This window comes from Sarcophilus harrisii, chromosome 5 (assembly GCF_902635505.1).
Source record: "Sarcophilus harrisii chromosome 5, mSarHar1.11, whole genome shotgun sequence".
Taxonomy (NCBI): domain Eukaryota; kingdom Metazoa; phylum Chordata; class Mammalia; order Dasyuromorphia; family Dasyuridae; genus Sarcophilus; species Sarcophilus harrisii.
The window spans coordinates 24,996,492-25,014,236 of NC_045430.1; the positions used below are offsets into that span (position 1 = coordinate 24,996,492).

Below are 17,745 nucleotides of genomic sequence, written 5' to 3' on the forward strand. Positions count from 1 at the left end.
TAAAAAAGTGCTTGTATGATAAATGACTTTTGCCATCAGGTTCAGAGAAGCTCTGGTAGTATTTGGTTAAAATATAATAATGGCATTCTTTTCAAAAATTCCCTTATATTTATGTTTCTTCAAAGAAATTATATTAAACTATAGCAATTACTTCTGAAACTGTTTTATCTTTATCTGGCCTATGTCATATTTTAGAAATTTGCAAGTTATATGCCATAGCAAAATCTAGCATCACAATCTTCCTCTGCCCAAGAGCGACATAGCAAAATGAAAAATCTTCCATCTTTTGCCATTAAACCAAAATTTTACTCATGCAAAATAGATTTTTATAATATAACTAACTTCTTTGACTAGCTAAAGATTTAATAAGCAAACTATTACAGTGAAAAATACAATTCAACAGATTTTAAACAGGTACATATTTAATTCAACAATTAGGTACTTAATGTCCACAAACAAGTCATCTAGATATATTTGTGTTAAGTAGGACCCAAGCAGAAATTTTAGCCATAACAATAGTTTCCTTTTCCTTAAAAATATCTTGGTAAAATTCCAAAGATGATTTCTCAAGTTAATATTATAAAATTCCTTAGTGTTTTAAGTTCAGGAAAAAAAAAATCTATTTTTTTCACATTCAAAACCCCTTTGCATACTTACTTCTGTGTTGTTGTTGATCCAGGAGGTAACTAGAATCTTTGACTGATTCTCAGCAGTCTAATCATCTAGTCCATATTCAGGATTCCGTTAAAAAAGCTCTTTGTACCCCAAACCAACAAAATACTTCACACTGAGAGGTACAGAGTAATTATGATAAATCAATAATGATGATGTCACTTTCAAGAGTAAAGATGTATTTTCTACTCTCACAGCTTCCAGGAACAAAAGACATACCTTACGTATCTTGTACTTTACATATGCTTTACTTCCAAAATAAATTATTCTCTTATGGTACCAAAGAGATTCATAAAAGTCAGCTAAATTACTGAACCTCAGTTGAACCTAACTGAAGAGATCCAAGATGCATGACATTCTCCTTGCATGAAATGCCAACAACAGCAGAACATCCCTTTTTGATGTCATCTTTGCTACTTTCTACTATAAGCAAGATCAGGGTACAAACTGAGCATAACTAATGAGCTTGTTATGCTTCCCACGAGCTCATTCAAAGGGGAATACATTTTTCTTTAGCATAAATAACGCTTTGTCCCCAACAAAGATCCCCAGTAAGAGGCTTCCTTCCATATAAAAAAAAAAAGGAGGCAGCAAAGAAGCTGCTTCCATTAAATGAAGGCGTCCCACATAATCAGACAAGGGCTGGAACAGTTGCTACTGTCAAGCAGAAACAAAAGAAGGCCTAAATGGCAAGGCAAGTGGAAATTGGAGACAGTGATGCATTCACTAAGAAGCTATTGCAAGAATGTTTACTGGTTGCACTTTATGGAAAATTCAACATTAATATGCTTTTATGAAATGAAGAATTTGCGAACAAGATAGTGACACTTGAACTTTGTATTTACCTAAATAGTTTTATAACTATGCTTTTGGTGGCAAAGAAGAGAGTGATTACTGAGAAAGAACTAGCAAATAAGTACCTGGATATGCTTATGGGGGAAAAACATCTACATGAATGATAATACAATTGTATGTCTGAAAACATAGTGTGACTTGGGAATTTCATGGTTTTAATTTATGTAGAAACCAACTGAGATAAATAAATGAAAGCCCCTTATGGGCAACCTTAAGAGTATTCAGGTGATACTCCTGAAATACTTGCTTCATCCTAATATAAGCTTAAGGATGATGAGCTCTTTTAAGCCTGGATTTCTAGTCTCTCATCCCCAGTTCCCCAGTTATTTACCCATTCAGTTTCTGTCATTTCATTCCTATCTCTACCTTAATTTCTACTTCTGTCATCACACACTTCCTGTTTTCTATCCTTTCTCTTCCTAAAACCAAGCCACCATTAACCCTATTTAAATAATCCTTTTAAAGTGAGAACAAGAAAATTGTTCATTGGGTAAGAAGGCCAACCCAAAGGAAACAAAGCATTCTCACACGAGCTAAATCCAATGTCTCTCTAACCACAGTGTGTGTGCCAGCTGGTATGTTCTTCATTCTTAGACCACCACATTCAGATCTCTGTGTTCTGATCACTGAATATCTAAAGACCATGTGTTCCATTTCCTTTGTACCAATTCATCAATCGAAGTTTATAAACACTTGATTTAACCATGGCACTGTGCTGCACAGTGAAAAGGGAATATAAAAGAAGTCAAAAATGAAATAGCCCTTGACCTTCAGAAGCTGACATTCTATAGGAGGAGATGTATGTACATATACAAATCTATATTACATCAGTATAAACAAATACACAATAACAGGGGTGAGATGAAGCAAAGCAGCCTTGAGTGGGATCAGGAAACAAGACTTCATGGAAGACATGACATCTAAATTAAGCTTTGAAGGAATTAAAATCTAAAAGGCATCACCCTAAATATATACCTCTAAGATCAAGAACTCTGAACAGCACTTATCTAAGCATAATCAAATCCCCTAATCCAACCATAACCTACTCCACCTTTCCTTTTGTTTTTCCTTGCTTACCTAACTCTACTCTTTGTCCACACCTTGATCTCCAGTCCCTCAACCCTTAAGTTCTCTCCCCTTCCTTCTTTTCCCCTCTCTTGATCCCTTGTAAGCCTATTCACCTTTACGGTGTCTTCTTGAATCTCTGGCCTTCTTTTCATTTCATCAATTGTACCTTGCCAAGCTTCAGCTTTGGTTCATTCCTACCATCCTTAGGCTTCATTCTACATGTGACAATGAAAAAAGATGGAGAAAATCATGTTACTATTCTGACTGAATCCACTACAAATTTATGTTAGACCCTACTAACAGTCAATCCCTCCCTTTTCAACTCACTATCTCATTCTCCTTAGCTGCCCTTCCAAACCTCTTCATCCCTCCCTAAACTTCCCATAGCTCACCCTTCTGCTGAGAACCTTGCCTTTTATTTCTAAAAATGAATTTTAAAAATGAATCCATTTGCCATGAGTTCCCTCTTTTGGCCTCTTCCTGTTTTCATACTACTCATATAATCTCTGCCATTATCTCCTTTTTTATCTCTGTCTTACAGGAGGGGTAGTTTGATTCCTTACTCTCTACCTGCTCAAGTAATCCCATTCCATCCTATCCCCCTTCAATTCACTTTCCCCCATGTTATCCTCAATCCCTGTCTCTTGGCCCCTTCCCTATTGCTTATAAACATGACCATATCTCACTTATTCTCAAAAACTCCTCCCTTAAACTTTCCAGCACTGGGGATACAAAGGGGCAAAGGATAATCCCTGTCCTCAAAAAGCTCACAATCTAAAGAAGGACATAAGCGAGTAAATATGTACAAAGAAAGCAACATATAAGATAAATAGGAAATAAGAGAGGGATGGAACAAGAATGAAGTAAAAGACTTAATGTAGAAGATAGGATTTTAGTTGAGAGTTAAAGGAAACAAATAAGACAAGAACATTCAAGGGATGGGAGACAACTGAAGAGAATTCACAGAGGTGAGAGAATGTCTTGTTCATGTAAAAGCATCAAGGCCAGTGTTGCTGGATTAAAGAATGTGTGGAAGGGAGTAAGAAGAAGACCAGAAAGATAGGAAGGGATTAGGTCTTTGGATACCTAGCCAAGAATTTTATATTTGATCTTAGAGGCAGTAGGGAGTCAGTAGAATTTTTTTGAATAGGTTGACTTCTGTTTTAGGAAAATCACTTCTAATGGCTGAATGAAGTATTGATTAGAATGAAGAGAGACTTAAAGTAGGAAGACCTACCTAGCAGGTTATTGCTATATAGTCCAGGTATAAAATGATGAGTGCCTGTACCAGAATGGTAGCAGTGTCCAAGGAGAGAAGGGACATATTCTGGATATGCTGCAAAAAAATGAAATTGATGGGCTTTGACAACGAATTGAAAATGGATAATGTACCTGGAAAAAGCCTAGAAGTCTAAAGTTTTGTATGTTTCCTTTCTCCTTCAGATGTTCTGCTAACCCCATACTCCAGGCCAATGCATCCACCGAGGTGTTCATGAAATGTTGGAGATCAATTATCAAAAAGGGAAAAGATAAGGTGCCCACTGCTTCACTAAACTGCCAAAGAGCTCATGATATAGAAAGAATTAGAACCCCTGTTATAGTGCATCCCTCCCTATTTCTATCCAAAAAAATCCTCTGCAAATTAAAACAATTCTGAGATACCACTACACCCCTCTCAGATTGGCTAAGATGACAGAAAAAGATAATGATAAATGTTGGAAGGAATGTGGGAAAATCGAGACACTAATACATTGTTGGTGAAATTGTGAACTGATCCAACCATTCTGGAGAGCCATTTGAAACTCTGCCCAACGGGCTGGGCTGTCAAACTGTGCATCCCCTTTGATCCAACAGTGTCTCTACTGGGCCTATATCCCAAACAGATAACAAAAAAAGAGAAAAAGGATTTATATGTGCAAAAATGTTTATAGTGGCAAGGAACTGGAAGCTGAGTGGATGGGCATCCATTCACACACAAATACAAATACACAAATGTACACTTAAGCTTAGGAAGCCACTATGGTAACTTTTATGAAAAGTTTTTTCAATACCTGGAAGCACCCTGCTTTTGCTTATTTCATAAAAGCTAATGCAAAGTGTTCCATCAATTGCAAAACACTGGTGTGTAACTAGGATTTATCAAAACAGGCAGATCCTAATAGACAGTACAAGAAGCTTCCTTCCTGGAATGCCACCTGGTTCCATATGCTTGAACAAACTTAGTATTTATCTTCGGTACATCTGATCCAAAAATGAACCTCTCAAATCATACCTGAGACCAATTAAAGGTACATTTTTTTTTCCATCTTACGGGATAAAATATCATTCCACAACTAAGTTCCTAACTTTCTTACTCAGGAGATTATGTTCCTACATATAAGGCAAAGATGTTAAGATGCTATCCTAGTAAATAAACTACAATACATCCATCAGGTCTACAGGACCATCAGTTATGAAGCTGTCAAATGTTGTTGAGAACATGGCCAGCCCAGGGGGTTTCAAGTGGTATTTGTTATGTTCAAATTGTACCTGAAAGCTATCTTCTATTCATCTCTGGTTCAAATTGTAACAAGATTGTAAGGGTCCTTTAAATCCACTTTACTATAAATGTGGGGCCTTGTACTCTCCCTAAAGCAGAAGAGAGAAACAGCAGCAGGAACAGTTACAGATCATTATTTCATTGAGCCCCCGGAGGTAAATACATGGCTGCAGCTGCCAACTGCACCAAAGAAACAGAATACCTCCACTTAATCAAAATAGTCAAATAAGTGCTCTTATACTGTTTGTCTCTATCTCTCTGGCTCTGTGTGTCTCTTTCCCTCTTTCTCTCCCCCTTCCTATAACTCTGGTCTATCTCTGTCTCTCTCTGTATTGTGTGTGTGTGTGTGTGTGTGTGTGTGTGTGCCTTTATAGGTCTTCTCTCTCAAATACGCTCATATTGCTTATCACTTTTGTGTATTCTGAGCAGAAATCTACCCATTAGTCTACATTCTGGAGAGAAAAGTATATGGGGCAATTAAAGTCTTATTGGAATAGCAAATGGCACTCTTCATCTTTATTAAATACATCTAACAAGCCTGGATATTCTGAAAGGACCTCCATCCTGGCCTTTAACTGTAGCAAGTGTCTATAAAGGTGATTCCCAGCAAGTTTCCCAGTGGTCATTTGGAGGAGCAGGGCTTCCTAATTAGAACATATTTCTTAATTTTTCATCAAACAGGGCTGTGCTGCTGAAACAATGACAAGCTTTATAGTTCCATCCCCAGCTACTTCCTATCAATGACTTTAAAAACTACTGTTCCCCGATTGTCCCATGCTTGTCAAATAGAAGAATTGGTTCTATGACTCTAATCCTGTCTAAACCTGCCATCTTACACAGTTACCACCCAATCCAGTGGTCAGTGAGTAACAGAATACCTCTTTTGGATGTTAACTTATGAACACCAGTGAGATATATGTGTAAATCTGAATTAAATTTAAATTAAACTTTACCCTATCATTTTTCAGCAAAGAAGCACTTGTTATCTTTTCACCAAGTTCTAGGCAACATTATGTTATGTTATGTTATGTTCTTATGTTATATGATATGATGTTGGCACCTCCCGGCTTTTACTCTATCTTACGGCTCCAAAATCTTTCCATTGTGGAGATAAGCATAGTGAGAAATTTCCTTGATCCTAGAATTTTCCCCTTTTTTATCTTGAGTATGCTATGCCCTATTTGAAAAGAATGTGTGCCTCATTCATACCTGGATTCATCCATTCAGTCTGACTTCATACTAAATGCATATAGTCTCTACCCATAACACTAAGGCAAGAGATTTGGCTGTCTACATATAAAACAAAGGTAGTTCTTGGGTTGTTATTCCAGTACCCAGATCCCTGGATCCTTCTACTGTTCATGGGCGGTATCAACTTTAGACTTTCTCCACTCTTTGGATTTTTCTGGCAAAGCTGCCATCCCCTTCCTCTATTTCTTCAACTTGCCTCAAACTGTCATTGGATAATAACACTGCTTAATCCTGCTAAATTTAGTCCTATGTCCCCTGTCACTTGATATTGGAGTTCCTTGTTTAGCTCCTTCTTGAATAAACATCAACTCTTTTAACCTGGATTTACTAGAAGCCTCCAAGATTCACTTAGATATATTTATTGGAAGATCTAGTCCTCCACCTTAAGTCCAACACTATAATGACATTATTCTTCCACCTAAGATTATAAATAACTCAGCCTTGAAGATAGTTCACCAATAAGTCTTCCATCCCCCACCTGCAACACTATGCAATCTACATCACCTCCTGTTAATAATTACAGAAAAAGTCAACACCCACTAGGCAATATCTTCTTCTATCACACACCACCTCAGAAAATAGATGGGGTCATTAGTGTGATCTCTGGCGGAAGAGCAATCCTCAATAAGATGAAGGGAACTAGCTTTTACCATTTGAAAGACTGCTTTGATGGGCTAAGAAGATGTCCCCTCACTGACAACTAAGAGGTGTGGTCATTTATCAAAAACATGGGAAAAAGGAAACAGAAGAGTAAGACTTTTAGGAGAAATGAGAATGACTCAAACTGGCAGCTCACAGGAATGAAAAGGAGCAGAGCTACTTCAGAAAATTCAAAAGAGCGAGCAAGAAGACTAATGAGACACTCAGAGTCCAGTAGGATTTCTGTTACAGCTACTATTTTCATCACAGACACACTACACGTTTATTTAGCTAAAATTCTATTAATACTATCAGCCATTACTTCAGTATATATTCAAATATATAACTGGTTTTCAAAACAATAAGCCCAAGACATTACAAAATCCTAAAGGTTAAAATATAGCTTCTTTCATTTTAATGGTAAAAGCATTTTTTTAATATTCCAGACTTTAATAATTAATAATCTATATATTTGTTAAAAACCAGGTAAGCAAAGCCCATCCTCTTTTGTGATAGTCACAAAACAATGAAGTTATAAATAGAAGCGCTCTCCAAGTTGTTATTTTGTTGCTCCCTGCTATTTATGTCCTCATGGACCATATTCTCCATGGGATTTTCTTGGCAAAGAAAGAATGCTTTGCCATTTCCTTCTCCAGGGGAGTAAGTCAGACAGGTTAAATGGCTTGCCCAGGATCACACAGCTATTAAGTGTCTGGTTGGTTGGTTGTTGAACTGCCTTCTCAAAGATGACCAATTAACATCATATGCTAGAGTCGAGCTCCAGTATGCGAGGCTGTGACTGAAGAAACCAATGGGAGCGTAAAAGGCTAGGCCACAAATGGGCACAAATGGTCCATGCGAACGCTGATGTCTGAGGCTGGATTTGAACTCCAGGCCCAGGGTTCTATCCATTGAGCCATCTAGATGCCTCCTACTGTGTCAGTACAAGATACTATATAAGAATACATTGTGAACCTTTATTTCTCAGGAGGTATTTCAATATTGTTATAAACACAATAGAGGCTCAACAAGGCCAAGTGAAAATGACAGAGAGAACACTAACAGCTGTTTGTCCCAAACTTAATCTTGTTCCTGTTGTACTAAATCACATAGCTCAACATGAAATAAAACTCCATCTACTCTCCACTGGTGGATAGGGAAACAAATAATCTTCAAGGCTGATCAAGCAAGTAAGCTGCCCTAAGGCTGCAATAACTTTCCTAGTCAGCAGAGAACTATAATACTTGGGCTGAATAACCTTCTTTGCACATAAACTTACAGAGATGTCATAGGTTGACACCCCAGTGAAGCATTCTCCTGCCATTCATTTTTATGCAAAATTTAATATAATATCACAATCTCTGATTAGATTCAATTAAGGTTTAATAATTTAATTGAATGATATGAGTAAATTTGGTAGTGAAATGCCTCAACTGTGACACAGAGAACAAAAAACAATTAAGTGAATAAATAATAATTAAGAACAATTGCTCTTAGGTTGAGTAATTCTGCACTAAAAAAGAAATAATAACACTATCATTACTATTTTATTTTTAGTATGTAGCTTTTGTTTATTACTGAATATCATTCTTTTTATAGGAAATTTAGACCACTAAAGAGTGTTTCCTGGTACCTTGTCCTTACCTTGTAATTCATTAAACTTTCATAAATAAATCTACACCCCAAGTGAATACACACACATCTTTTTAGTCAGCAACCTTAGATTAACTATGTATAAAACAAACCATTAAGGGCTGAGGCAGATACAAAAATAATTGAGTCCTCAAAGCGATTACAATCTAGCAAAGACAAAGATAGGTTCATGAATGTAGAATAACTACATAATAACTATAATACAAAATGGAATAAGTATCTAAGAAAGATACAAAATGTTATTCAAAGTCTGGGGAAAGATGAGTTCCCTTTGATTAGGAGACTACAGGAAGACATCCCGGAGGGAGCATCCTCTGAGCTGGGCCTGGAAAGACAAGAAGTTACAACAAGGGAAAAGGTTCGGGGAGAAGGAGAGAAGTAAAGACTGCCTTGAGAAAGGCTAAAAGGCACAAGGGGCTGCAGGGTCACAGCCTCATTTGGCTGGAGACCATGCCCAGGGCACTACTCACAGGCAAGTCCCTGAAGTCACAAATATTTACTGAAGATCAAAAATATTGTCCAAATCCTATCTGTCAGCATACATGTGACAGCCATCAGTAATGGTTATTAGACAAGAACAGCTTTTTAACTATACAAAATTATATGATTGTTGGAAATGCCTGCTGAAATAATTTCATTCTATTCTCAGTGGATAGAGCTTCATGCCAGGAGTCAGGAAGGCCTGCATTCAAATCCAGCCTTGGACACGTGCCAGCTGTGTAACTCTGGGTAAGTCACTTTATCCCTGTCTGCCTCAATCCCCTGGAGAAGGAATTGGTAAATCATTTCCCAGCATCCATGCCAAGAACACCACAGGGACATACTGGCATGCTATGGTCGATGGGATCAAGAAGAGTCGGATGTTTTGAACAATAACAATTCATTAATTTACCTTTGTTCTCTGTCAAATGGATACAATAGGATGTCCACCCAAGCAAACTCCCAAGTAGAATACTGGTGAAACAGTCCAGATCCCACTGTGGGCAAGCTGAATTGCTTCAGTCACTAAATGATCTCTGCCAGAGGGGTCATGGCACCTGTCTCAGAGCCTTCCTTTCCATACCAATCTGTGTCTGCCCTGATTCTTGAGGGCCAAACTATGGTCCTCAAGAACAGCCTGGCCTCAGTCCTTACACCTGAATTCCCATGGCCACATCTCTGCCACCAACAGCACTAGTCCCAGCTTAGAACTCCCATCCCCTGTAAATGGAAACCTAAGGGATTCCTTTCTTTAATTATGAACTCCTGTACTTCCTTCTCCCCTGACCTCATGGCTCATAAAGCCTCTTCTTCAGCATCACTGTCTCCTCCAGCCTTTCTATCCTAACCCATCCTCTCAGTGCATCCACCCTCCTCTGTCATCATTAGGCCTTTCATAGTCTTGACCCTGTAATTACCAACTCCACTATATACTCTTTTCCACCCTTGACTCTCACCTCCTCATGAAGCTATTGCCAGTTCTTCACCCTGGGGCATCCTCACCATCCACCTTCTCAGATCCTACTCCAGGGTATTCAGTTCCTATGGGTGAGAAATCATACAACTGAGCCAACCAGGCCATTACAAATCTGTGTTATTTAATTTCACCCCCTTATTGTGCCCTGGTACATCATTTTCTAGGCAGTGGTTCTAAAGCTTCCCTTCTAGTCTCAGGCTGTATACATTTCTATAGAAACCCATCTCTTCCAATAGAATGGACAGACAAAAAGAGATAAAGATAATCTTTGTGGGGAAGGAGAAGGAAGGCTTGCAAGGCAATTGGATTAAGAGATTTATGCAGGGTCATACAGTTAATAAACATCAAATACCTGAGACTGGATTTGAATTCAGGTCCTCCTGCCTTAAGGAATGTTGTTCTGATGACCAGAGAGGTAATCTTCTTAAGTCCTTACTAAGTCTAGATATTGTACTCAACTTGGGATCACAAAGCCTATATTCTAAAGGGGAAGACAACACAAAAGAGGTAGGTAGAAAGTGGACAAATGACTGGAGATGTCAGAGAAGTGTTTTGGAGGCCTGGAACCCAGCAGGATAAGGCCAAAGCTTGCCTCCCAAAGCACAGAATTGTTTTGGATATAGTCCAATTTTTCTGTTAAGAAAGAAGCAGAGACAATAACCCTATCATCAAGGAAGGCAGCATGGCCAGAGATGTCTAAAAAAATGAATGGAAGAATGGAAGCTCCTAGAGGGTAGGGATTGTTTCCCTCTTTATACTTGTATTCCCTCATAACTAGAACAGCACTCGGCATTTAATGGGCACCTAAAAAAAAATTTGCTTGATTGGTGAGCATCCATAGGTTTAAATATCATCTAAGTTACACAAATGACAGTGAAATCTCTATTTCCAGTCCTGATCTCCTCCTTCTCCCCAGTCCTGGAAAACCAGCTACCTGCTAGATAATGTCCCCAAATGTACCATTGGCATCTGAAAGTCAGCTTGTCCAAAGCAGAAATTACCTCCTCTCTTCAAAGTGCCTTATTTCTGTGGAGGGAAACACAATTCTCCTACTCAATGATTCTCTCTTCTACCTTCACATTTGAGTAACTAGTTAAGTCTTGGGGATTCTACCTCCACAATATCTTGTCTCTTATCACCTTCCTCCCCACTTACACAACTGCCCCTCTAGTACAGGCCCCACAAAACTCTTTAACTTAATCCTAAATCTAAAGGTGGAAGGGACCTTGAAGTCATAATCTGACCACCTTTTACAGACAGGAAACAGACTTTTATTCACAGCTATAAAATGCAAGAAGCAACATGATTCCAAGCTCAGCCCTCTTTCAAATATGGAATTCTGTGACTGTAAACACAACTGGCTTCTCTATTTCAAAGCTCTAGTGTATCTTCCAAAGAGCTTCCAAAATAATCTTCCTAAAGCACAGATATGAGTCCTTCACTACCACATTTAAATCCTCTACAGCCTCTGAGATAACATACACAGACTCCTCAAAGTGGTATATAAGGTCCCTCTCATTCTGACAAAACCTCTTCCCTGACATTATCTACCAGTAATCCTCTCCAAGAACAATCTTCCAAACAAATACACAACTAGGTAACAGTTCCCCCCTCACCTTTGCAGACATTTTCCATGCCTGAGATTCATCCCCTCTCATCTTCACCTTTCATAATCCTCTTTATTCAAAGCTCAGCTCCAGAGTCACTTCTGCAAAGTCTTCCCTGGTATCTCAATCCTTACTGCTCTCTCCTTCCTCAAGTCATCTTCTATTTCCATACATGTTTCAAGATTCTATCTGCCTGCCTCCCGTCCTCATCCCAAGACAACATAAGTACCATGAAATCTCTTCTCTTGCTTTTGTGTCTCTATCCCCATGGCTACTTACTGCCTTATAGATAACACATACTTGACAGGTATTTGTAAGATTTGCAAGATTTGAGCCCCTTGCACCCACAATTCTAAGATTTTTGCAACTATAATCATTATTAATATTGAGTGCTCCTTTTCACATACTGATGTATCCTCCAAACCAAATACAAAATGAGCCATAAGAAAGACAAAACTTTACAGTACGCAAATTTAGTCACTAAATAATAAGGGAATGTGCAGATGATCCCAGTAAGCTAATAAGCCCCTGCTGACTTTGGAACATATTATCATTATCAGGAAACATTAGTACGTACAATGATGCCTTATTTTGTTTACCTCCTCAGAGGTCAACATTAGACAATTAGATAGCATCAATAAATGCTACTTGGTTTTGCCGAGTTCACAATTTAACTCTGAAGTTAGAATGTAGTTAATATGGAGGTTGGTGGAGAAATGTAAACAAATGTACAAGTTTCCTCAACTTCCAAAATGATTTTTTTTTAAGAATTAATCATTTCAAACTTATGTGTAACTAAATCTCAGTCCTCCTGGGACAACAGGACACACATTTATATAAGACTTTAAAGTTTACCATTTGTTTTCTTTTACAATACAGTTAAAGGTTATCCCCACACACACACCTATTCTTATAGATGGGGAAGGAGAAAACTCCTATGACAATGAAGTTTAAAGTGAAAACTTTAAGAAGAATTTTAAGAAGTTTAGAACCATCCAGGATTGTTTCATGATTCTATGATTGCTTCATCATGTCAACTCATAAGATGGATGACTAGGTTTTGGGTTGGGCTTTTTGAATTTTTTTTTACATTTAGTAGATATTAAGTCATAATCCAAGCAAGAGATATTACTGTTTTATATGAAATAGAATCAGGAACAGACTTTATAATTCTGATTATGAAATAACAGAAGCTTTTTATATACAAACATGTCCACATTTCTTAAATTGTCATCAAAAAGTAGTCAAAATCAATACTCAAAAATATATATACACCAAGAGAGAGAGAAACTATTTTGTGCCAGTTAGAAGACTGTATCTCATCTCCCTCTACTCTCTGTGCTGTTGAAAGGCTTTTCAAAAATGTCTGGTCAGATAAAGTGAATATTAGGGGAGCAGATTAGAAGAGTTGCATTCCTTCCCATGGAATGATCTCCTTCTATAGGCTAACTTATAACCTTCCAATTCTCTTGCTTCTTCCTTTCATTTTCAATAAATAGCCATCATCACTGGAAGAGATTTCCTTTTAGAACTGCCTTTCCAGCAGAATGACAACATATAGCTTTTCATCTGAGAAAAAAGAAAATTGATTCTAACTCAATAGGCTCAAAATAATGAAAAGAGAAACAGTGACTACTGCTTGATTTCAGCTGGCTTGTGAATGGAGTGCATGAAATAGATGACTCAACCAACGGTCATGTCTCAGGAAGTTCAGCAGTTGATTTTCCATTAAGATTTCTATTTCAGTTCATTTAAACTCCAGAAGAGGTGTGGCCAAAAAGTAACACTCAGAATCATATATCTTTGAGAGCTGAGTTTTAGAACAGTCCACACCCTCAAGTGAAGTCATACCTGAATTAAAAGTTAGAAGCGGGAATCTTTTGAAATTGTCCATTCCCATGATGAAAGTATGGGCCGCCAAATGTGTCAGTTAGACGGCTTAGATTGCTCCAGTTTCATTCTTTTCCATTTGAACAGAATGACAAGGAGCCAATGTGGAGGAGAAAAGAAAGCTTTTCTAGAAAATGTATAGGTTATCCACAGGTACTGAATCTAGGCAGCATGGCATAGTGGATAGAATGATAGATTTGGCAAGCTAAGATCTGAATTTTAATATTGTCTCAGGCACCTGGGCTAGCTACGCAGTTCAGGATAGAGCACTGTGCTTGAAATCAAGAAGACTCATCTTCATGAGTTCAAATACAGCCTCAGACACTTCCAAGTTATATGACCCTGGGCAAGGTATTTAATCCTATTTGCCCGAGTTCCTCATGGATAAAATAAGCTGCAGAAGGAAATGGTACGTCTACCAAGAAAACTCAAAATGAGATCAGAGAGTTGAACACAACTGAAATGAATGAACAACCCAGACACTTACTGGTTATATAATCCTAGGCAAGTCTCTTAGCCGGAAATTCAGTTCCCTTATTTGTAAAATGGAAATATTAACAGTACCCACCTCTCAAGGTAATTGGAGGGATAAAATGATATAATGTACACAAAACAATTAGCAAACTCTAAAATAATATATAAATTATCTAATAATTATCTATTTTTGTTTAAAAAAAAAAAAGTAGCCTGTAAACAGGCAAAGAACTGTTTGAAAAAGCAACTATTCTACAGACCCAGTTCAGACCTATAAGACTAAGAGTACTCTACTGTCTCCTTTAGTAGAATGTACACACTTTGAGGGCAGAGGCTGTTTTAGTTTTGTATTTATTATCTTTAAAACCTAGCACTTTGACAGGTGTTCTGGAGACACTTAAAATACTTGTTAATTGCTTGATTTATCTCTATCACTGTCTAAATGTAAGATTTCCAGTTTAGTAAACCTCACTCAGAAAATGGATAGAGAAAAAGATAAAGAAGAAAATAAATCCTGCCTTAGTTTGTGCAATTCTTCAAGGACAAAATATTGTGTAGAAGTAATTTTCTTAGTACTCTTTTCAGCCCCATTATAAATATGGATGACACAAAGGCAAAGAACTGTGGTCTTGGATTCCAAAAGTCCCGATTCTAGTTCCATTTCTAATACTTCCTAGCTTATAATTTAGTCTTAATGGATCTAGTTTCCTCACTTGTAAAATAACAGTTAACAGTCATGCTCCCCACTTCAAAGGGTAATTCTAACCTAAAAGTAGGTTGTAAAGCTTTATACAAGTAAAGCTTTTACTTTAAAGTTTTGATTTTAACCTGTGATTTCATTGGTTCAGAGAGAAAACTCCTATCATGGAAATGCCTTCTACCAATGCTGACCAACAAGATTTCTATAATTTAAAAGTTTTCTGACTCACTGAGAGATTTTAGAACTCAAGATCAGACAGCCAGTATGTGTCACAGACAAGACTTTGAATCCTGCTGTCCAGAAAGCTTCCCAACAATTAGAGTTACTATTAAGCAGAATGGGCTGTCAGCTGTAGTGAGTTCCTCCTTACTGAAGGTATTAAAGCAGAAACTGAATTACAACTTGTGGGGCTGCTGGGACAGGAATCAATTTCAGAATATGAGTGGAACTAGAAGGCTGTGGAGGTTCCTTCTAAAATTTTGTGATTCTGACTTTAACTCTCTTCAAGGCCACTCCTCTCTCTGTTCTCTCTACTCGAGAGGTGTCACTTTTAAGTGTGCCCCAAACGAGTTAAAATGAAGCTCCTGATTTTATGCAGTAACTAAAAATAAACACACATATATGAGTATATATGTGTATATATATGCATGTTTGTGTGTATAATATACACATATATACACATGCATATAATAATCATGTTTATGTAGTATGTGTATGTTGTACATCTACTCACGTGTGCACATATGCTATACATATATACATGCATGATATACATGTGTGTATGATACGCACAGTGTGGGTGTGTATGTGTATAACGTACATATATTCATGCATAGTATATATATATATATATATATATATATATATATATATATATATATATATATATACATATACACACACACATATATATACTCACACATGGATTCCAATGTGTGTGTGACTATCTAAATCAATGTGTGATTCTCCAAGTCAACATGTTCTCTAAGTTCTCTAAGTCAATATGAGACCTGTAGGGCTCCTGAGTTTAAGCTTAATATTACTGCTCTATACCACTCTGAATCTGAGATGTTATCATTCACAATTAAACTTTTCTGATGATGTTGATGAGAAATTTAGAAAGAACATTTTCACTTGAAGATGGCCAAAGGAAAAAAAGCCTCAGAATGCAAGATAATGGTCCCATTTTGCCCCACCTGAATGTGTGGTCTTGAGAAAATTAAATCAGTAATGAGTAAAATTATAATAAAATAATAAAATTATTAACATTATTAATAGTAAAATTATAATAAAATCATTATCAACCACCCAATGAAATTCCATTTATTAATGGCCAGGCACTATGCCATGGTTCTGTGAACCACAGATTTAGAGTTGGACTAGACCTCAAAGATGAGGGAAATAAAACCCAAAGTAATTACCTGATAAGCTCAGGGTCACACAGATAAAAAACAGTAAATTGGAAACCAGGGAATCTCACTCCCAATTCAGCCTCTGTCCCCCACTACAGAGTTAATTTTGACCCAGGTGAGAAAGCCCCAATACTTTTTATAAATTCTTATAGAACTGAAACAAGCGGCCCTGTCACATGCCTGTGGACAAGTCTTTCTGGACAATATCTCTGGGATATTCTCCCCGTAAGGTGGACAGCTGGACCCATCTGGGATTTCAAAATCCATTCTACCTAATTTAGGATTCTGCGACTTTCACCTGAGTCTCAGTATTTCCCCCCTGTAAAATGGGACAAATGACCACTAAGGTCCCTTTCAGGCTCTAGATTTATTAGTTTATACTATGGTAGATATGGGTGACTTTGGGCAGGTGATGTCACCATCCTGTTTCTCAGTTTCCTTATTTGTAAAATGGGGGAAGAGGGGACTAAGTGACTTCTAAAGTCATTATGATCTTACGATGCTGCGATAGACCTGTGCAACCCGAGGCAGGTAAAGTCACCCTTCTTTGCCTCAGTTTCCTCAGCTGTAAAGTGGGATCTTTTCCCGCAGCCGGACAGCTCCCCCCGCAGGGGGCCGGGGCAGTGAGGGGGCAGAAAGGCGTCGTCACGGACCAACCAGAATGAATGAGTCCCCCCAGCAGGACCAATGGCGGCCAGGCATGGGCGGGACTTATCCCGGGGACTCCCCTCCTCATTCAGGGACCCCCGGCCCACAGCTCCCAGCCGAGCCCAACAAAGACGCGCGTCTGTCCGGGACCCGGCAAAGAGAGTTCACAAGGCGGCGGCGAGCTACTCACCGGCTCCGGCACCAGAGGCTCAGCTCCTTTCCCGCATCCCCATCCCCAGGCTGCGGCGCGGTCTAATCCCTGAACAAACCGTCTCCGCCCCAGGCTCGGTCTCCCGGCCGCCGCCGCCGCCTCTTTCGAAAGGACCAATCGGAAGCAGTGAGGGGCGTTGCCCGGAGGAAGGGCGAGGCCCCGCCCACCGGCATTGCCCAGGAGGAGCGCGAGACCAGCGCGAGGCGCTGACTCATCGCCGGGGGCCCCGCCTTCTCCTCTTTCTGGGCGGGCCGGCGGGAGTCACGTGGGTGCGCATCCGCGGGCCCGCGGCTTAGGTGCGCTCTCTGCCCTGCCCCGGCGGCGGGAGAAGGGGCGGGGCGGGGGCGGGAGAATGGGCGGGACAGGGGGCGGGGCGCAGGTGCCAGCCCGCGGCTTAGGTGCGCTCTCTGCCCTGCCCCGGCGGCGGGAGAAGGGGCGGGGCGGGGGCGGGACAGGGGGCGGGGCGCAGGTGACAGCCCGCGGCTTAGGTGCGCTCTCTGCCCTGCCCCGGGGGCAGGTGCGAGCCCGCATCCATGCACTCGGTTCCCTTCTGCGTAAACCCCAGTTTTACTGCGGGACCTCCACGGATAATCCTTTTGCAGGTGAGGAAACTGAGTCCTGTGAAGGTCCTAGGGATCAGAGACCTAGAACAGGACCCTAGTCTTTTTCA

At 39.2% G+C, this 17,745-nt stretch overlaps 1 protein-coding gene across 5 annotated transcripts in view; it reads right to left on the bottom strand.

Annotated features, from left to right (window-relative positions):
* Nucleotides 1–17,165, bottom strand: part of GAS2L3 (growth arrest specific 2 like 3) — a 38,195-nt gene extending 21,030 nt beyond the window's left edge. The window contains exons 1-3 of one of the 5 annotated variants that reach the window (XM_031940912.1): nucleotides 17,055–17,165; nucleotides 10,114–10,198; nucleotides 2,709–2,810 (exon numbers count right to left, since the gene is read on the bottom strand). The gene's annotated coding sequence lies outside the window, so the exon portion shown is untranslated. Of the gene's footprint in view, nucleotides 1–657; nucleotides 1,259–2,708; nucleotides 2,811–10,113; nucleotides 10,199–17,054 lie in introns of those variants that run through there. The other 4 variants (XM_031940914.1, XM_031940913.1, XM_031940911.1 and 1 more) reach the window with 4 other exon arrangements.
* Between the last annotated feature and the right edge of the window lie 580 nt (nucleotides 17,166–17,745).